This window comes from Canis lupus, chromosome 5, assembly GCF_003254725.2.
Source record: "Canis lupus dingo isolate Sandy chromosome 5, ASM325472v2, whole genome shotgun sequence".
In the NCBI taxonomy this organism is placed as follows: domain Eukaryota; kingdom Metazoa; phylum Chordata; class Mammalia; order Carnivora; family Canidae; genus Canis; species Canis lupus.
In genome coordinates this window covers 3637674-3657396 of record NC_064247.1, presented here as the reverse complement: position 1 = coordinate 3657396, position 19723 = coordinate 3637674, and the positions used below count along the sequence as shown (strand labels likewise).

Below are 19723 nucleotides of genomic sequence, written 5' to 3'. Positions count from 1 at the left end.
GGGCAAACCTTCCAGCTTGGTTATAGGAAGGCGAAGGAGTCTGCATTCAACGGCTGTGATTTTCACTGAGTGTAATCCGGGGAAGATGTGTGTTCGCATACACGTGTGTACATGTTCACATACGTGTCTATAAACCTGTAGGCTGCATTTCCCAGAAGGCAGAAAAGACTAAACACAGTGACTTGTGGAATGGGCAAAATGCTGATTTCGACTCAGGATCACAAAGTCTCCTCCTTTCCTCGTGGCATCCTCTTCCCTCTGGACGCTAAGAGGCAGTCTGACCCGCTCCTTCTCGATGTCTCCATCTGTTCCCATGGTTCTGGTCCTACCGTTGAGGAGATAGTAGCCGACCATCTCTCAAACTCGGACTCACCCCCAGCTCCTTGCTTGGGCTAACTCTCAAGGGAATTATACGAGACACAGTTACACATTCACGGTTTGCAGAGCGTGTCCACATGAAGTCTACTCTGCCGTCAGAATGTTCTTTCTCACCCCAGCCCTGCCATTAACTCTGACTTTTAGAATCGAATATTCTTCCCAGAGCTCTTGTATTCTGCATCTGTAAAATAGAAAATTAAAAAAATTTTTTTTAAATTTTATTTACTTATGATAGTCATACAGAGAGAGAGGCAGAGACACAGGCAGAGGGAGAAGCAGGCTCCATGCACCAGGAGCCCGATGTGGGATTCGATCCCGGGTCTGGAGGATCGCGCCCTGGGCCAAAGGCAGGCGCCAAACTGCTGCGCCACCCAGGGATCCCTAAAATAGGAAATTTAAACTTCCTTGGAATGTAGCTTCCACGTTTCACTGAATTATGTTTATGAAACCCAGGGACTGCACTTCCCCTCTGCCCCCCGCTCACACCCCCCCCCCCCCCCGCTCCTATAACCACTCATGGCTCAGTTCAGGGCGGCCTCCGTGGGACCTCCTGTTTCTGTCCCTCCTCCCCTGCCCGGTGGCCCTGTCTCACTTCAAGCTCAAGCCACGTCATGCTAAACTAATGCCGTCTCTAAATAGGTCCCCTGCTACCAGGTCCTCCCCAGATGAGTCCATCTTCTCTCTTGCTAATAATTAATTATCTTGCTAAAAAAAAAAAATGTCATTTCAGTCTTTCCTTAAAATATCCGTTAGCTCCACATGGCTGGCTTTCGAGACAAACGCCCAGGGTCCTTAACTTGGCACGGAAGTCCCTCCCCTAGCTTGCCCTAGGCTCTCTATTGCTCTGGCTCGGGCACCCACTTGCTTCTGCCCTTTCACCCTGCAGGCCCCAGGCACTGCCTCTGGACACTAACGCCCCACTGCCGCAGCACAGGGCCTTTGCACATGCCGTGCCCAGGCAGGGTTGGCCTTCCCGCAGGACTCACTCAGTGCAACACTGTACAAATTTGCATCAATATTGAGGGTGGAATGATGGAATAATCCGGGCCAGGGAAGGAATTTGAAAGGCTGAAAAGGAGAACAAGGATTTTTGAGACCTACTCCAGCCCTTTGTTTCTATCCTGAGCCTTCAAGCGGACCCCTCCGAGCGGTCTCCTTGTTCCTAGTCTGCCTGAGGGGAAGAGGAGGGGGTACACAGTGTCCTTAGAGTCAGGGCTGTCCAAGTGTGGCCTTTGAATCAGAAAGTCCGGGGCTTTCCAAAACCTAGCTATGTGCATTTCAATAAACCCTTCAGGTGATTGATGCTAAATTTGGAGAACCACTGACTTAGAGAAATGGTGAACATAGGTGCAGCGAGCTCTGACTGGAGGGGCCCCAGGGTGGGGGGCGCAGGAGGAGTCACCTCTCTACCCTCAGGGGAGGGGTCTCAGTTTCTCTTGAATATGCCCATCCCAGGAAAAAACAAAAACAAAACATCAGGACAAAGCAAACTTGGTGCTATGCAAGCGATGGGAATATATAAAGTAAGCCATTGAATATTCCCTTTTGCTCGGATTGCCAGATTTAGCAAATAAAAAAATCCAGGATGCTCAACAAATTTGAATTCCAGATAAGCAGCAAATAATTTTTTTATTATGCACAGCATATACTTACACTAAAAAAAATAAAAAAATAAATATTTGCTATTGATCCGAATTTCAAATTCAACTGGGCATCTTGTTTCTGTTCTGTTTTTACCCAGCACCTTACCTTTTGTCCCCTAAGACCTTGGTGCGGAAGGGAAACAGCCTGCTCAGAATCAGGTGCTTAAAAGGTAGAAGTTTCAGTCGTCTGTTTCTTTACTTTTTAACGCAGAGGAATAGGAGTTGTCTGGAAAGAAAAGGAATGGCTGTTCTTTCTGGCTCATTGGATTATTTGTAAAAATCGACATTTGGAAAGACAGAGGGGGAGAGAGAGACATGACGATGGTTGAAAGTGACCTGCATGCCAGAAAGTTCCTCCCTCTTGAAGTAGCTGAACCCCTAGGGAGGGCCAGGCCCCGAATCCACATCCCCTGCCACTGAACCCTGGAGTGAGCTTTGAGCTTCGGGGACCTGGGGCTGTGTTCCTGGGGGGCTCTGTCTCCCAGGCAGAGTTTCCAGGCCACCCCTTACCTGTGCCAGGTGACTGTGTCCTCCGAGACAGGGCTGTGATGCTGGGCCTGGCGGGTGAGTGACAGGCTCCCTAACGAGATGCAGCTGAGGGAGCGGCTTGCTGACAGAACAATTTGCTGGTGCCCAGAATACCCGGCCTGGCCGGCGAGGCGGCAGCCGAGGCGTCAGGAGAAATCTCAGGATGTATCAGCGGCCCGGGTGGCAGGTGGAGGCCGCGCGCCCCGCGCCCACCTGCCGCCCACAGCGCCGTCCACCCAGGCGCCCAAGCCCGGGGATCACACGTCGAACGATGCCATTTCCCCCCTCCTGATCCGCTTGTGTTTATGTAAATGACTGGAAAAGCAGTTTTTGGCTTATTTCCGAAGCTTAAGGGCTTTGCGAGAAGCCTATTATTGAAAAATCAGAAACTGAAAAGCAACTTCTTAGACAATGAATTAGCAGTTCAATGACTGTGTGTAATGCCAGGCGCACTGGAACGGGCTGCAGCGCAAACAGGAACTCCCCTGGGACTCGGGACTCAAGCCGGGCCCACAGGTGGCCGCGCTAGGACAGTGAACGACCAGAGGTTTGCGGTTAATCCAAACAGGACAGACAAGTAGCCAAGCGGAGGGCCAGGGGAGGGAGAAACGAGCCGGGTGTGCACAGCAGAGGGCCTTCTGACCTGGACTCAGGGGCCACCGGAGCCCCCTGCGGAGCCTGAAGGGCATCTGCCCAGCTGAGCACTCCCGGCACCAGCCATGTAGGGGGAAACTGAGGCTTGGTCGCATCCTGCACAAGCCACGACACGAACCTGAGCACTTGCCTCTCCTGCTCCTGGCCAGGGATGCACAATTGGGTCGTGACTTTAGTAGCCCTCGGGGATCTGCCTCAGGTTTCTGGGTCCTGATGCCGTCTGCAGTTGTGGGGACGAGCCAGGGGTGGGGACGCACTCCGTCTGGGTGGCGCAGGTCACACAGGGGCACCACGCCGTTTCGGGAGGCACATGGGTTTGTATGCCCACCTGGGTGTTCCCGAAGAGTGGTCCCAGACCGGGTGACCTACCACCGGGAGTGCACGTCCCCGGACCCCACCCCAGGCCTACTGACTTTCAGAAGCTCCCAAACAAGGCCCAGCAGCCCTCTGGGCGATTCTGATACTCACTAACCACTGGCTTATATGGCCTCCCGTGCGCTGCAGGTGCCAGGGAACGCGCAGGGCGCTCGTGTGGGCTGGCCGCCGCCAGATCCTGAAGCAGATCGGTGCCCACCCCGCTCAGTCCTGATCCCCTCCCAGGGCTTTGGGGCTGCAGGGAAAGAAATTTAACATTTATTAAACATGTCCTAGTACTCGGTGCCAGGCACTGGTAAATGTTTTATGTGTGATATTTTATTTAATCCTTTCTACAACCTTGTGAGCTAGGTGTTGTAGATCGGATTTTGCTGCTGAGGAAATTTTGGCTCGGAGAGATGGGCTCGCCCGGGTCTGGATGTTTCCCGAGCCTGTCCCACCCAGCATCCCTGGCACACGCGCCCTCTGCCCCTAGAACACGGCAGGTGCCGCCCACACAAAGCCACTGCCAGCCTGGCAGGCCCCAGTTCTGTATTTCTCTCCCTCCCCCACCCCACCCGACTCCTTGCCTCATGTTAATTTCCCACCTGAGTACTGAGTACTTTATAAATAGCAAATCTAAAATGAATTTTCTACCAGCGATCATTAGCTCCCTTGACATCCATTAAACATTCTCGCAAGCAGAGTGAAGTGACAAAAGGGATTGATTTTTACAGTATGCTTAATAGGGAAAAAGAAAGAAAGGTGTTGACAAGTCCTTTTTTTTTTTCTGTCCTGATATCACGAGGAATTTGAAATCAGTCAAATGACTTTTATCTGGGAAAAAAAAAAAAAAAGAAGAAGAAGAAGGAGGCTAGGATTGGGGGCGGAGGGAGAGAGGGTAGGGGAGAGGGAAGCAGCTTCCCCGGCACCTTGCTCAGCCGGTGTCTGTATCTGTGACAGGTAAACATGAAGTTAGTTAGCTAGTGCCAGCCACCAAGATGAATATGTCAGATTTAATGCTTCAAAATATATAGGGTCCGAGCCAGGGAGGGCTGAGGGACTGGGGGAAGCAAGCAAGCGATATTATAGGGGAAGAGGGAAATAGCCAATCTTCTGCTGAAACTATTGGAAGAATAAATGTGTTGGGGAAGTAGTTGCAGGCAGAGGAGGCTGGCATATGAGGCACTGTAGCTGAAAATTTAACTTTGATTTCAATTTTCATATTTGTCAGCAATAATTAGATTCACGCAATGTTTTGCCACTGTTCTAAAATACTAATAAGTAGAGGCCTTTGTAGTGTGGTTAATGGAGTCTTTTTTTCCTAGTGGTCTAGAAAAATCCCATTAAAGTGAAAAGTCATACTATATTACATCGCTCCAACATACATGGACTCTGCTGCTGAGGTAGCGCCCTCCCCGAGACTGGAGCCCTCTGTTCAATCACAGAGCCCCACCGGCTGGCAAGGGAGTCTGGGCTGCATGCGCCGCGGCTGTTCACCGTTTCAGACCTCAGGACCTCCCTAGGTCATGGGCTGAGCCAGCCGGAGACAAAGGGAGGAGCAAATTCAACAAAGCATCGCTGGCGGAAGGAAGGTTGAGCTTTGATAAGCATGACCTCCTGGAGCAGGTTGGAGAGAGGACAGGAGAAGAGGGTGGTCTGGTGGGCACGTCACCCGGCTGGGAGGTGTGGCTCCCATCTGGAGAAAGGAAATCCGCTGCGGTCCATCAACAACCTGGCCTCCCTCCTGGGAGCTTGATGTTGCCCTCCTGGGGCAACAGTCCCCGTCCTGGAACAGCTGAACTCTCTGGAGATAAGGTTTGATGAAAAGGTCCAAGTTGTATTATTTTTGAGCAGCTTTTCGCGGGGGTGCCCAAGCCTCTCTGATGTCCTGGAAGTCCCCGTAGGCCAGTGTGTGGGGGAGTAATTGGAGGTGTAAGCTGCCGCCCTTGGAGAGTCCGGTGGGTGAGGAAGGGCCTGGGGCATCCTCACCGCCTTCCTACGTTGCCTTCAGCCCCACTCCCCTGCAGTCAAGGATCCTCATTCAGATGGGCTGGCATCTTTCTCTCTCTGGCACATCCTTTTCCAGGCAGACTGCTGTTGCGGACAGCTGCCTGGTGCCTCGTCTCTTGGAATCCATCGAATGTAAGAATTCAGCCGTGATGTGCTTCTTTCTCCTTTTCTAAGTTCTGGGGAGAAATCCCAAGCTGTCAGCTCTAAGTCATCCACGCCAACAGAGATAAAGGGAGCCAACGGTCCTATATGATGCCTCCCATCTCCCCGCTCCATGCCCCCCTCCGTGTTACGTTGTGCTTGGCTTGACCTGAGAGCAGAGTGACTTGGAATCCTCCAGCCTTAAGTCTGTTCCCTAAGCCCTAAGGAGAAATGATGGAGGAACGTGGTGATGGGCAGGAGGCCAGGCCAGGATTAACAAAAACAGCCTCTGGGATGAAGGACGGCTCGTGGAAGTCACTCGTGGCCAAGGGGAGGGTGCATCCGTCCCATGGAAGCAGCTCGACGGCCTCCCTGTGCGCCTCCTGCCCTGCCCTGCTGCTGAGATCCTGTTCCCTGGGCTTCATCCTCACAGGCTCCTTCGTCCCAGGCGAACCTGTGAGAGTAGAGGGAAAACCGAGCCTGTGCTCCGTCCCCATCGTGCAAAGACCATGCTCTGGCCTCTCTCTCCGCCCGCCTTCCTTCCTGCTCGGCCCACCAATCGCTGCGTCGCTGCCGCCTTGCTTTTCCCTAGTGGCATGTGCCAGATCTTATCCCCATGCAGCACTTGAGGATGAAAGGAGGAGGGGACATTAAATCCACCAGTGATACGCGTGGCAATCGGGAGAGGCTTTTGTTGTGTCATTTCCTACCTCCTTCAGCCTATTAAGCAAACAAAAGTGCTTGTGGAATGAGAAATGTAAATGGCCAACGCAAGCCGATTAATCCTAGATGTACAATTCCATTAATAAGGCCGCTTTTTAATAGGCGGCTCCGGCGGCAGCGGCGGGCAGGCCAGGAATTGATGTATTCTCTGTAATTGTATTGCAACTAATAGGATATGAAGAAAATTGTAGCAGAGAAGCAGGTCTTTCAACACCACTTTCCAATCAGCTGAAATAATGACTTCCAGCCGAAAGCCTTGAAAAGTAACGACACAAAAAATACAACGTCGTCCGGGAGTATCCGTAAGACGGATCTTGGGTTGGGGGCTCTTTCATTCATTCTTTCTTCCAGAGCTCTCTCCTTCTCTCTCCCTCTCCCTGCCTCATCTCTGTCTTCATCTCATCACCGGGGTTAGGAAGCAAACTCTGAGGAGTCTTGTCACGGGTCGATGAGAGAGGAGTCACCTCGGCAGGATGGCCCAGCTCGGCTCCAGCTGTCACCCGACACAGGCCACGCACGCGGGTGGATACTGCGATGCTTCTCTGTCTGGAAGTCCCGGGGTGCCCATGACGGCCACGCACCACGCTAGGTTCTGGCGATGAAGGACGCAGACCCCAAATCCATCCCTGCCCTCATGACGCTTGCGGTCTCTCGAGTCAGCAAAATTTGTGCTGAGTCCACACTGTCTATCCCACCGGGCCCTGGGCCTGCGACCGTCCCGGGACCATCACTGGACGGCCGGAAAGCACCTGCGCCGTGGCCCCCAGCCAGGGCCTCTCACTCCCCCTGCCTGCTTCGCCTGGTCACTGGGTCTCCCTCCTGCCCATTTGTATGCGGACTCTGACCCTCCCTTGGTCACAGGCTGGAGAGTAAATATAAAAAGAAAAGGCAAAGCACATTTCAGCGGAAATCCCCAAGGAAACTGATGTGATTGCTCTACAGAAATGGCTCCAATAAGGGCAGAAAGGAATATTGCTTTTATAGCTTTTGGGACATAAAACATTTAGAAAATGTGATTGACTGGCAGGGTCTAATTTATCATTTATCTCATTCCCTCTGCTCGCTCCCTCTCCCCGCAACATAGAGGCAGACACTCACAGGCAAACTTTTTTCCCCTCTTTGCTTTCCTTTCTTCTTCTCTCTCAGAGACTTGGATTTATCATCATTCTGTGAAGCAGGAGAACTCCTGTGGCTATTTATAATTAATGCTCAGAAACCTGCCAATCCATTTAATGACACTAGCAGGTCATGGCCCCCTTATAGCTCTCCATTAATCATCATTAGAACAGCTCTGAGTTTTTACATTCTTTTTAAATGTTAATTCACCTCTGTAATGCTCCTTTTAGTTAAAACTGTAAAGAGGCAAGTGGCTGGTACCTCGCTGCTGCCCGCCAGGGGAAAGGCATGGTGGAGTTGATAAAGCCTGGCTGATTTCCTCTGTTCCTTTGTCCTCCACCCCCTATCCCCACCACCAGATGTCAACCCAGCTTCTTCTTTGGTTGCCTGTATTTATCTTTAAAAAAGTGCCTAGTGGCTTAAAGTTCCAGGGAGATACACACACTCTGATATCTTTGGACTCCCAGGGCCAAGGCAACTTCCCGAGAGGCCCAATGTCACGCCATGTTTCGTAGCTCCTAAAGGTGACGAACCATGGAGCGCTCCAGGGGTAAGTCGCGCCAGAAACTACCCATGTGCTTCCTCAAACACTCAAGAATAGGCTCCGAATGAACACACTGAAAGAGGTCACGTAAGGGAGTCTCTTTCCTCGTGTCAAGAAAGCTCACCAGTTGTCCCATTGTTGCCACAATCGGCCATGAGACTTTGGGCAAAACATTGGACTTCCCTTCTCATCTACACCATGGAGTCACAGGCTTCCAGTTAAGGACTGAATACGTCGTGGGGACGGATGGCACAGCATGAGGAATAGTCAAGGGTTTCATAATAGTGTTGCATGGTGACAGGTGGTAGCTGTCCTTGTGGTGAGCGCCACACAACGTATAGAGTTGTGGGGTCACCATATTGTACACCTGAAACTCATGTAGCATTGTGCCAACCATACTTCAATCAAAATAACTAACTAACTAAATTTTTTAAAAAATGAGGCCAATATCTGTCCCACCCAACGAATACGGTGAAAATCTGTAAGGATTAAATGGAGTTGCAATTGTATCAAACTTGTAAAACTGATAAAACATCGAGGCAAGGTGTCGTGATTGATATCGTTTCTTGCCTTTATCTGCCCCTCTGCATATATATCCCGACCCCTTGCTGAAGCAGTGCCCTGTCATCATTCATACCCACGAATATGGATGCTTTCCAACCTCCATACTGTTGCATTCATATCACATTTCTCAAGCCAGAAAAATGTATTTTCAGTCAGCAAAACATGTCGTAGAAAGAATGTTAAATTGGGAATAGGGGAATCTAAATGTAAGTATGAACTCTGTTACTAATTAGCTGTGCAACTTGGAGCAAATCACTTCACTTCCCCGAGCCTCACTTCTCTTATTTTTGGATTTCATATTTTTAAGGTTCCTTGATCTTAGCAAATCCTGTGATTTTATTGTTTGACCCATGCGTCGGCCCTAAGGGCCATGCCAGTGACTCAGGTCCCTTCGACCAGTGGAGCTCTTAAATTCTCGTCTTGTCAGGCACCATGCCCTCGAGCTTAGAACTCTAACAAAAGCAAACACAAATAGTTGAGAAAAATAGAAAATGTGCATTTAATTCATTTTTGACTAATCACCTGATTTCTCTTGATACCACCCATTTTTGTACTAGGCATTTAGAATTACGGACTTGAACTTATTTTCAAGGCTGTCTCAAAGCCACGCAATAGAGACTGAGATGACCCCTCAGGGCCTAACCGGGAACCACGCACCTCACAGATGGTATCATTTAATACTTTATAATACTCTTCCAAGGTGGGTTAGCCTCATTTGATAGATAAGTAAACTGAGGCTTGAAGAGATAGTGTGCCCAGTCCAAGATTTATGTACATTGTAAGGTCGTAGGTCAAGCCCAGATCTCTTGAATTTAAGTCCAGGTAGGGTTTTTTTGTGTTTGTTTTTGTACTCATCTTACTTTTGCCCATTCCTTCAGCTCCTATGAGTAAGGACGAGGTGACATACCATCTTTCATGAAATAAAGACATACTTTTTTCAGCTGCTCCTGTTCTGGCATGGATCATAACTAGCGACCAATGATTTGGGCTGAAAGTCTACTTTCCTGGCTTGATTCCCCATCGTGCTTCGGTTCTCTTTGGCATTGGGACGGATCAACGAACTTCCATTGGTTTTCCTACAGGGAAGCCCTCAGGCCGCCCCCTTTGATTTTTGGTCTCCCTCCCTGTGTGGTCCCAGTCCCCCTTCTTCACAGGGCCAGCCATACCTCTCCTCCTTCTTCCCTGCAAAGCATCACTGACACTCTAAGCAGACACCAGTCCCCAGGCTGGGCTTTGGCCATCTGTTCTGCCCATCACTTGAGAATGCAATAAAACTGGCTTGACAATTATGTCAGCACAAAGGGCAGAGAGGGCTGCATGGCAGAAAGCTGTGTAAAATTCATTCTTCCAAAGGTTGCGTCAAGAATATTCCAACCCAAAAGAGCTTTCACAGCAAGTGGAATATTGTGTCATCTGCCTCTTTCTCATTTCTCTATTTTGCTTTTGTAATGGATTTGTGTTAGTTCTTGCTTGGTGCGAGTTAATAATAATAAGGCATTATAATTGTGTGGTGCCGGGTGCCTTTGAAAGGACTCCCACAAATCTATTCCGTCTTTTAATCTTGATGACTGCAGCTGGATTTTAGAAATGAAGGGGCCCTAGAAACATCTACCCCAACTTTCTCAGCTGATTATTATTGATGTATTTTGTTTAGTTTAAGTAATGTATCCGTATTAAATATAATTTGGGCACCATACAAAAGTAGCTTTAAAAGATTTAAAGTCACTCATGCACAATTTCATTTAATGTATTTCTTCCAATTTTTTCCTTATTCTCTGCCATGGTTTTTATTATATAGTTATAATCATATCATTTATATCTCATTTTTTTCTTTTAAGAATAGATCAGAAGCAATTTTCCATGCCGTTACATAGTATTAGTGAACATAATTTTAATTGGTTTCATTACATTACATCAAGTAGATGTACAATACCATTACCCTATGTTTGGACATTTATGTTGTTCTAATTTTTGGCCGGTATAAATAATGTTTTAGTGAACATCGTCATGAATTTAGCCTCATTCCAGTTTTATGATTGTTTCCTTAGACCAGGTCACTAGAAATACCAGTACCATCACCTTTCTTCTTTGACTCAGGGGAAACTGAGGCATAAAGAAGTAAAGTGACTCTGGATCCTGTGGTGGATTAGAAGAGCAGCACTCTGACCAGAAGTCGGGTCTTTTCTCTCCTGGTTTTACAACCCTTCCATTATATGATGGTCTTCCATATTTCTAAGTAAAAGGGCTTGAAAAATGTGTTGAGTGTCCACATAGAATTAATTTGATTTTTAGTATGCAATAATTGAGGAAAAAACACAGTAAAAGGCATCATAAATTATGTAGCATTTGTAAACAGCATGTATGCAACGAAATACAGCAGCATCCATGTGTATTTAGAAATAATGTGAGTGGTGTATGTTGAGAAATATCTACTCCATCTGCCCGCAGCACTTGGATCCCATTCTCCTTTTAAAACCTTCCTCTTCACACCTTACTCCAAACTAGGGTCCACTGTACCATAAAGGAAGGCACCCTTAGTTTGTTTGTTTGTTTTTCCCCAGCTAGAACCTTCGGATACCCACAGTTATCTCCCTCTGGATCTTTCCTGCCCTCTTTAATTTATGGGGATATCCAAGTGGCAGAGGAGAATATTGAGAGCCAGAGCAGGTCTGCATAAGTTTTATGTAAAGACATGAAGGCTTTACAACCCGAAGGAATAGTCTCCAATAATAGCGATAGTTTAAATTTACTGACTGCCCACTAGTTACTAGGTATAATCCTAATTGCTATGCACATATTATTCCCGTTAATTTTTATAGTGTTTCTAGGAAGTGGGTGCTACATTTATCATAATTTTACAGATGAGAAGACTGAGGTTCAGCTCACACAGAACAAGTGATAGGATGGGATTTGACCTTGGAAGCATGGCCACAAAGCCTCTTACGCCATGCACATACCATCTCATTCACTCACTGTCCTCCTGAGATTTTATTTTATTTTTTTCTCCTGAGATTTTAGAAGTGTGACGAGGCAGGTTATGGTCCTTATGTTTTCAGCTCTCGTTCTTATCCTAACCACTCTTTCACAAGCCAGTTATGGGATGAGGGAGATTGTAGGGCTCTCTGGACCCTCTTCTTTACCATCTGGCTCTCCAGAATCACTGGGATTCTATGCAGCAGGATGGCTCTTCCTGCTGCATAGAAATGGGTGGGTGGCTCTGTGCCCTGGCATGATTTGCAAAAAGTCTATGGGTGATCATGATTACAGTGTTAAATTGGGCCATGCAAAATTGCCAGTATTCAACCATTTTGATATCTAATAATATCATCTTCATAAGGCTTATTCTAGCACATATATGGAACACGATTGCCTTAATAAGGGTCATCATAGGTTGGTAGCACATTGCAGTGAAGGGAGAAAGGCGGATATATAACCATCATGCCTGCCCCCCAGTCAGCACAAGGAAGCTGCAAAGGGACCCAACAAACAGAGGGTATTGTAGGCTAAGAAGGCTGTAATGAATAGATGATTAGGATATCACCTGTCCCTTCTCTTTAATCTCTCTTCAGGTTCCCTCAGGTTTACCAGCTATCCTGAACCTATGGCAACTCAGTTTCTATTTCCACTAGCTTTCCTGAGGATTCATGTTAGGGTACTTATCTCTTTATGCTAAAGACCATATGCCTTTTCTGAAATATAAAGCACTAGAGGAGCTCCTTCCAGATGTACAATCTTTATCCTTTGACAGTGTCTCTGTTCTAAAATCTTGCAATGTCAATCACAAGCTCAGGATTTAGAACTCGGGGGGGCCTTGGTTTGAATCCTAATTCTACTTATTATGTGACCTTGAACAGTTTGTTTATTCTCTTGCAGCTTTGCTTTTGTCAACTATGAGATGATTTTAATGGTCAAATACCAGAATATACATAAAAGTATCCATGCATTATGGAAACAGAACACATTTTTGCCCCCCCCCTTTTTTTTCTGAACCTGGTGACCTGGGAAGGATGCCAGAGAAGGAAATCTGAGGTTATCCATTCCCAGAAAACACCCATGTGCTGAACTATTAGTTGGCCCCCAATTTACAACAAGTACAGGTATGTTTATGTGGATGATGGACCATATGATTTAAAATAAGGCATATTTTAGAAAATCTAGGACATGTGCTCTTTATTCTTTAATTTTTCCCTTGGGCTTGGAGTAAAACCAGTTTTCTTCTTCCTCTCTCTGGGCCTAGCCCTGGGCCTTTTATGTTTCTGAAGCCTGTTACTGAACCTCCTTAACCATAGTTCCCTCTCTCATACCAAGAGAGAAGAAAAAAAAAAAGTGTGGCTTATGTAGAAACAGACAGGGGTTTAGAGAGAGAGAGAGAGAGAGAAGACAGGGCAAGTGGCAGGTTGAGAGAGAGAGATGACAAATGATAGAGAGATAGATGTTAAAACCCTTAAAATCCAAGCCAAAAATACTTAGTGATCAGAAAAGCTTTTAATTAACAAAATCCTAGAGGCCTTTATTTTTTTTTTAAGATTTTATTTATTTATTCATGAGAGACACACAGACAGAGAGAGAGAGGCAGAGACACAGGCAGAGGGAGAAGCAGGCTCCATGCAAGGACCCTGACGGGAGATTTGATCCCAGGACTCCAGGATCACACCTTGGGCCGAAGGCAGGAGCTAAACCACAGAGCCACCCAGGGATCCCCTCCTAGAAGCCTTTAAATAAAGTACAAAGAATAAACTCCCAGGTCATGCAGCTTTACCACTCCCCACCAAAAGCCCAAGTCCCATCAAGATATGTGTTACATTTGAGACAGTGTGTTCACCACATCCTTTTGCTCAGGGAAGACTATTGGGATGTATCCTTGAATTGTTTCCTTTGGTTAAAATGTGGGTTTTGAGAACAAGTAGACAAGGGTTCAAATACCCAACGTGCCCTCTGCTGGCTGTAAGCTATTTAACCTTTAATCAGCTGTAATACTTATGTCTCTGTGGTGCTACAAAGATAAATGAATCTATGGCGGTGCTTGATATTAGGTACTCAATATAGGGAGACACTGCATCCTAACATCTGATGTTTGGATGTCTCAGTAGCAGCTCCCTCCTTCTCGATCTTCCACTGGTTGCCCTTAGTGCTCACCTATGTCTTCCCTCCCTCAGGATTTTGGGCATTTGGAGAAGATACTTTAACTGGGGCAATTAGTAGAAATGGTAAACTGAAAGAATTTTCTTCACATATATTTCATCATCACTTTCTTCATCACCCCAGAATTATCTTCATCATCACTTGAGTCTGGTCATATTAATATACTTACGTCTAGATCTATAGATTTATAGGTATAAATAGATCCACATATCTATATATTTATATCTCTACATACCTATATCTATATATTAATTTAAACTGTGAGTTTCACCAAAAGAGAAACTGAACTGTGACAACTGGGCGCTACTCAGTATCTTAGTTGCAGAGGGAGGAGAGAGATGTTAGCTGTGCTTTCTCAGTCATCAAAGGCTCAGCAGAAGTCACCTTGCTACTGTGGGAGAGTATGTCCTGTAAGCTGAGAGTCTTCAGATTTTTAAAAGATTTTATTTATTTATTTGAGAGAGAGAATGAGAGTGGCAGAGGGAGAGAGAGAAACATACTCCTCTCTGAGCAGGAAGCCCAACACAGGCTCAATTCCAGGACCCGGGGATCATGACCTGAGCCGAAGGCAGACGCCTAGCCAACTGAGTCCCCCAGGAGCCCCCCTTCTCAGATGGCTTCTGGACTTAGTGCCAACTTTGGAAAGGCAGCTGGCAGGAACTGGGTAAAGGATCCTCATTGATTTCTATGGATGGGAGAATTTGGCTTCACAGGGTCCTAAGAATAGATTATATTCCAAAAATAATGTTATGGATGCAACACTGTGGAAATTGCATGTCATATCATAACTACAATGATCAGATATTGAATCCACATTTAGCAGTTACCGTGATCTCTGTTACATTTCTCAGTTCCATACCCAGGACATCTCTAGGATTCAGTACCTTGTACTGAGGTTATCAGGAAAGAATGATCAACAGAGACATTCATTCTCTCCTGGCAGAGAAAAGAACCCAGTTTGTAGAGAAAACAGAACCAAATTTTGTAGGATCCTGCTTGCCCACAGGCCAAGTGGAGTTTGGTAGATGAGATCTCCAGAGAAATATCAAGAGATGAAAAAGTAAGATAAAAATAAAAGGAGTTACATGAGTACTCATAGAAGATGGGCCCCATTCATGGGAGTTGCAGAAGGAAGCACAAGCCACTAAGTGGTAGAGTCAATCTCGATATAAGTGTCTGCCTACACAGGATGGAAAGATTTTCTGAAACAAACAAGAATTGAACTTAAACCTGCTAGAAAACTCTAGTTATTTGAAAGTAATCATTAAAACAAAGTATATAATCCAGGGTAAAAAAAAATATATATAGACACAATGGGATATCCTGTGATCCTACTGGTACTAGTGAACCTTTATTAGGACCCTTATTAAACTTTTATGGCATCTGCTATGGTACTCCAGAGGAACTCAACGGAAATGATCAAAGGGCCATATCATAGGGCCTATGAGGACTGCCACAAGGAAATAGGGTTGTTCAGCAGGATGAAGAAATTTAAAGGGTGACTTAATACAAGTTCACAATTAAAATAAAGGATACTCCATGTGGATGACAAGCAGCTGCTCTTCATTAGGCTTTGGGGACTGGAGAAGGTGAAACCTAATTTAATTGCAGTAAGAAAAGCTGAGATGGCATAAAAGGAAAAGCCAACCAACCCATTCACACTTCTTCTAGACTCTGGGACCTTTAAGCCTCCTGGACTGTCGTGATTCTCTGAGACACCACTTCTGTTCAGATCTCAGATGGGCTCACCTCCTTCCTTCTGGAGGTTTTTTGTCTCTTCCATGTGAAGTAACAAGACCCTCCATTGCTCACCGAGGAGTCTTCCCCCTTGTCCCAAAGGTTACAGCACATTCCTTAAGTCATGGACCCTGCAGTTTTTCACTCCTCTCCTGTGTTCACCTTATTCTTTCCTCACTATAGCTGCTTTGATCCCATAATCAATTGTCTGCAAACACTCTCAATTCTCTGATTCTCTTTCTTTCTGTTGCATTTCCCTGGCTGAGACGAGACCTCGAGCTGAGCTGAAACCACCTACCTACTTTTTCTGATCCTGGGCTTGTGAAGCCGGACCTTGCTAGGAGAGAATCCTGTGATCTGATGCCATTTTCAATTTAAATTACTCACTAATGCCCATGAATCCTACTATGCATTCCTGGAATGTTTGCTTTTATTTTCTCAGACGTCTGATTTGTATTTCTGCCCCTCTCCTCAATATGTTTACAGTCTTCCAAACATCTTCTTGCTCCCATTTGGGGTGGATGACTCATAGTTCATTGAGGAAACAGAAGCAGTCAGGAACTAACTCATCTTCAAGGTACCAAATCTTCCACTATACCTGCCTCGTGTTTGTAAACCCATGTTTCAGTCTTATAATAGGAAAAAAATCCCATTCCTTTTTAGCGTTCAGCTTCTCTATGTATGCTCTGGTGGCTTCCCTCCTCCCTCAAGAATTTCCACCCTAGAATTCTCTTTCTCTTTCTTCTACATCATTCCTTCTTTCCTCTGCACTGGATCACTTCCATGGGCACACATCTGCTCTAGTATCTACCATCTTTACAACTATAACATCAACAACTTCTCTTGGTCTCGCATTCTCCCTCAGCTTCACCCATGGTTTTCTGCTCTCCTTCCCAGTAAAGCTTCTCAGGGGAACGATCTTTACTTGCCTGTCTGTCCTTTAGATCCTGCCACTCACTCTTCATCTCTCCTGTCTGGCACTGGTCCATACCACTCTCCTGAAACTCTTCTCGTCAAGGTCATCAGCAACATTTATTTTGCCAAATACAGTTATCAATTTCCAATCTTTAGCCCATCTCTCAGCTGCACTTGACAGAACTGACCCTTTCTTTCCTTTTGAGAATTTTCCTCTTGGCTTCTTTGGCATCATCCTCTCCTGGTTTTTTTCCTACCTCACTAACCATCCCTCTTCTCTTTTGCTGACTGCTCCTCTACTGGATCTCTGTATGCTGGGGTGCCACGGGCTTGGTCCTCAGGTATTTTCTGTATCTGTTCACTTTTCTAGACCTCATCTAGTACTACGGTTTCCAATATCTCTATCTACTGAGGACTGCCAAATTCATATCTCCAGTCCAGACTCCAGATTTATAAACATATTTCAAGCTTATTATGTCATTTTATTCATTTGATTGCCCATATTTTTGCACATTTTTATATCTCTGAAATTAGGGTGTATCTTATAATCAATGGCATCTTATAACCTCAGTCTGCCAAGTGGAGAGGCGTAGTCACTACCGCCCACAAGTGCGCAAACTCAGACCCATTTTCTTCATTTTCTTGAGTGCTATGCATCGTCGGTACAACATGAGTTTAATTGCCATTTAAAATTTTTCAAGAAATGATTCCTTGAATCACACTGTACTTCAGTGTGATTGAAATAGAAATTATTTTGTCTACAAAAATGCATGGGGACAGACCAGTAGGGTGCAAATTGGAGAATAGAGAAGTCTATATTTGTCTATGGAAGAATGATCACAACAGTCAAGTGCTCTATAGAACCAAAGATAGAAAAGGATGACCACAGCTGATGACCTAGTTGTTGAGATACATGAATAAGGTTGCCTATCACACTTAAACTTAAGGCAGAGGAAATTGCCAAGTCATTTGCAAGGACAAGAAGACATCAGCTCAGTAGAGGCTGGTATGACCAGTTGAGAGTGTTTTGTTTTGTCTTATTTTTCCTTCCTTAGTATATAAGCTAATTGTGTGTCTTAGAATAGATTACACCTGCCATTTGGTGTGTCCAAAACGAAGCTCATTATTCCACCACCTTGCACCCCGTGGGGAGGGTGTTATTCACTCAGTCTTCTCTAAATTACTTGATGGCACCCTTTTGAACACGTTGCTCATGCACAGAACTTAAGAATTATTCTCGTTCCTCCCTTTTCAGAACTTCTAATTTCAAATCTATCAACATTTCTTGTTAGTTTTACTCCAAAGTCAATCTCCAATCTATTCCCATCCCCCTTCACTCTGATACCTTTGTCCACAGGACCATGACATCTTGCCTGGACCACTGTGGAAGTCACTTTCGATTGCTTCCATGCTTTCCACCCACTCTCTGCCTCATGCCTCCTACAATCCATTTTCCAAACAGAAGCGCAAGTAATACCTTCCAGCATAAATTGTTACTCCTCCTTTACACCGAGATTGAAATCCACACTCCTCCTCACAGACTCAAAGACTCCGAAGCCTTAGCCCTTGCCTCCAAGAGGTCCCCACATATCGCCATCTTCCTCAGTGATTTTGCTCCAATGAATGTCTGTCCTGCTGTTTCTCAGACTTGCCTTCTGCTTCTTGGTCTGTTTCTTAGACGCTTGAGTTTTACTTGCGGGACTCTCCCTTTGCTCTGTCTTCTCCCTGGACCTTTTTCCTTCCAGACCTTTCCACGCAGGATGGATTTCTGTCATTCCAATCTCAAGGAAGCCTTTCTTCTTTCTTTCTCTATCACATCATTTACACAACTTCCCGTAGAGCACCTCCCACTTTTCGAAGTCATTTTGTTGATTTGTTTACACGTGTATTATTTATTTCATCCAAGTAGGATGTTAGTTCAAGAGAGAAAGGAATCATCTCATTTATTATTGCATCCTTAAGACTGAAGGCAGTGTCTGGTAACTCGTAGATGATTGATCAATACTGTCAGAATTAATGAAGGGATACATATTGATATTCCGTCTTTTCTTCTTCAAAGTGGTGGCTCTGAACATAAGAGTCTTACCATCCTTCCAAAACATGAAATATAACACCCTTCTAGAAATTGGGAAATAGAAATGGTGGCTGAACAGAAATCCTTATATGCCTGGATGATTTCAGAGTGAAATGAAATCATTTATGTAAATAAATATTTTGCTAAATGGGAACTTTTATTATATTCCTCATTGAGAACCAGGTAGATGCTCTACTTTACTCCAGATCTGCAGTCTAAGAATATGCATAGATGTGCAAAGGGCTCCGCACTGAACAGCTCCGAAGATTGCAGATAGACACCTTCCCCCACACAAACATTGTTACCTTGGTCCACATTAAGTCAGTTTTTCAGTTGATTAAAACAAGTAGGAAAGCTAAGATGTTTACTCTTTACAGTTAATGAGATAAGATTAGCATTTTAAATTGTAAATATTGAAGACCCCAGTCTGCCACCTGTTCCAGGTACTGGTTCACTTTGAAAGGTCCCTTCCACTTTCTGGTTATATCACTGGCCTGAGGGTTTCTAGTGAATAGTTACAAGACTGGATTTAAACAACCTCCCCCCCAAAACAAAACAAACAAACAAACATCCCAAGGCTGTCAGGAGAGGACCTTAGTGACTCAACATGTCCTTCATGGGATTCAGTGCATTTTCTCCCTAAATGGATCTGTTATGTGGTCAGAAAAAAACAGTGTCACAAAAGGGAGCCCTGTGCTCTGTGCTGTCCTTTGCTTGTCAGTTTTTATACGAGGGTGGCATACAACGCCCTGGAAAGCAGTGTCATGGTGGAATCGGAAAATATTTCATAGCAGCACCCAGTCTGCAAGCTCAAAAGACCCAATGACAGAGGACAGAAATGTGATATGTAAAATTTATATGGGAAACATGCCCCAGGTCTAGGGGAGGCTTATAGAGAAGCCAGGGGAGGGGATCTGGGACAGAGAAGAATAGTCAGTGGGGGAAAAAGGCAGAAAAAAAGGCTCAGAGAACCTTCAAAGATCAGGCTTTGTCACATTTTCTGCCTTAACCCAAATACTATGAGAGATGGTCCCCATGGACTGGATGTTGAGGAGAAAGAGTCACGTGGTCAGAACACTGCCCAGGACATCGCAAGTGGGGATTTCTTGGCCTGACTGCTTGGATCTGCTTGGTTTCTGGGAGGGGGGAAAGGTGACTCCTGATGGGGCTTGGACCCGCCCCTTTCTCTGAGCAAAT

The 19723-nt window shown here is 45.7% G+C and overlaps 1 protein-coding gene across 1 annotated transcript in view; it reads left to right on the top strand.

Moving 5' to 3' along the window:
* The window catches only part of NTM (neurotrimin), a 940510-nt gene that overhangs the window by 15858 nt on the left and 904929 nt on the right, over positions 1 to 19723 (top strand). The window lies entirely within an intron of this gene.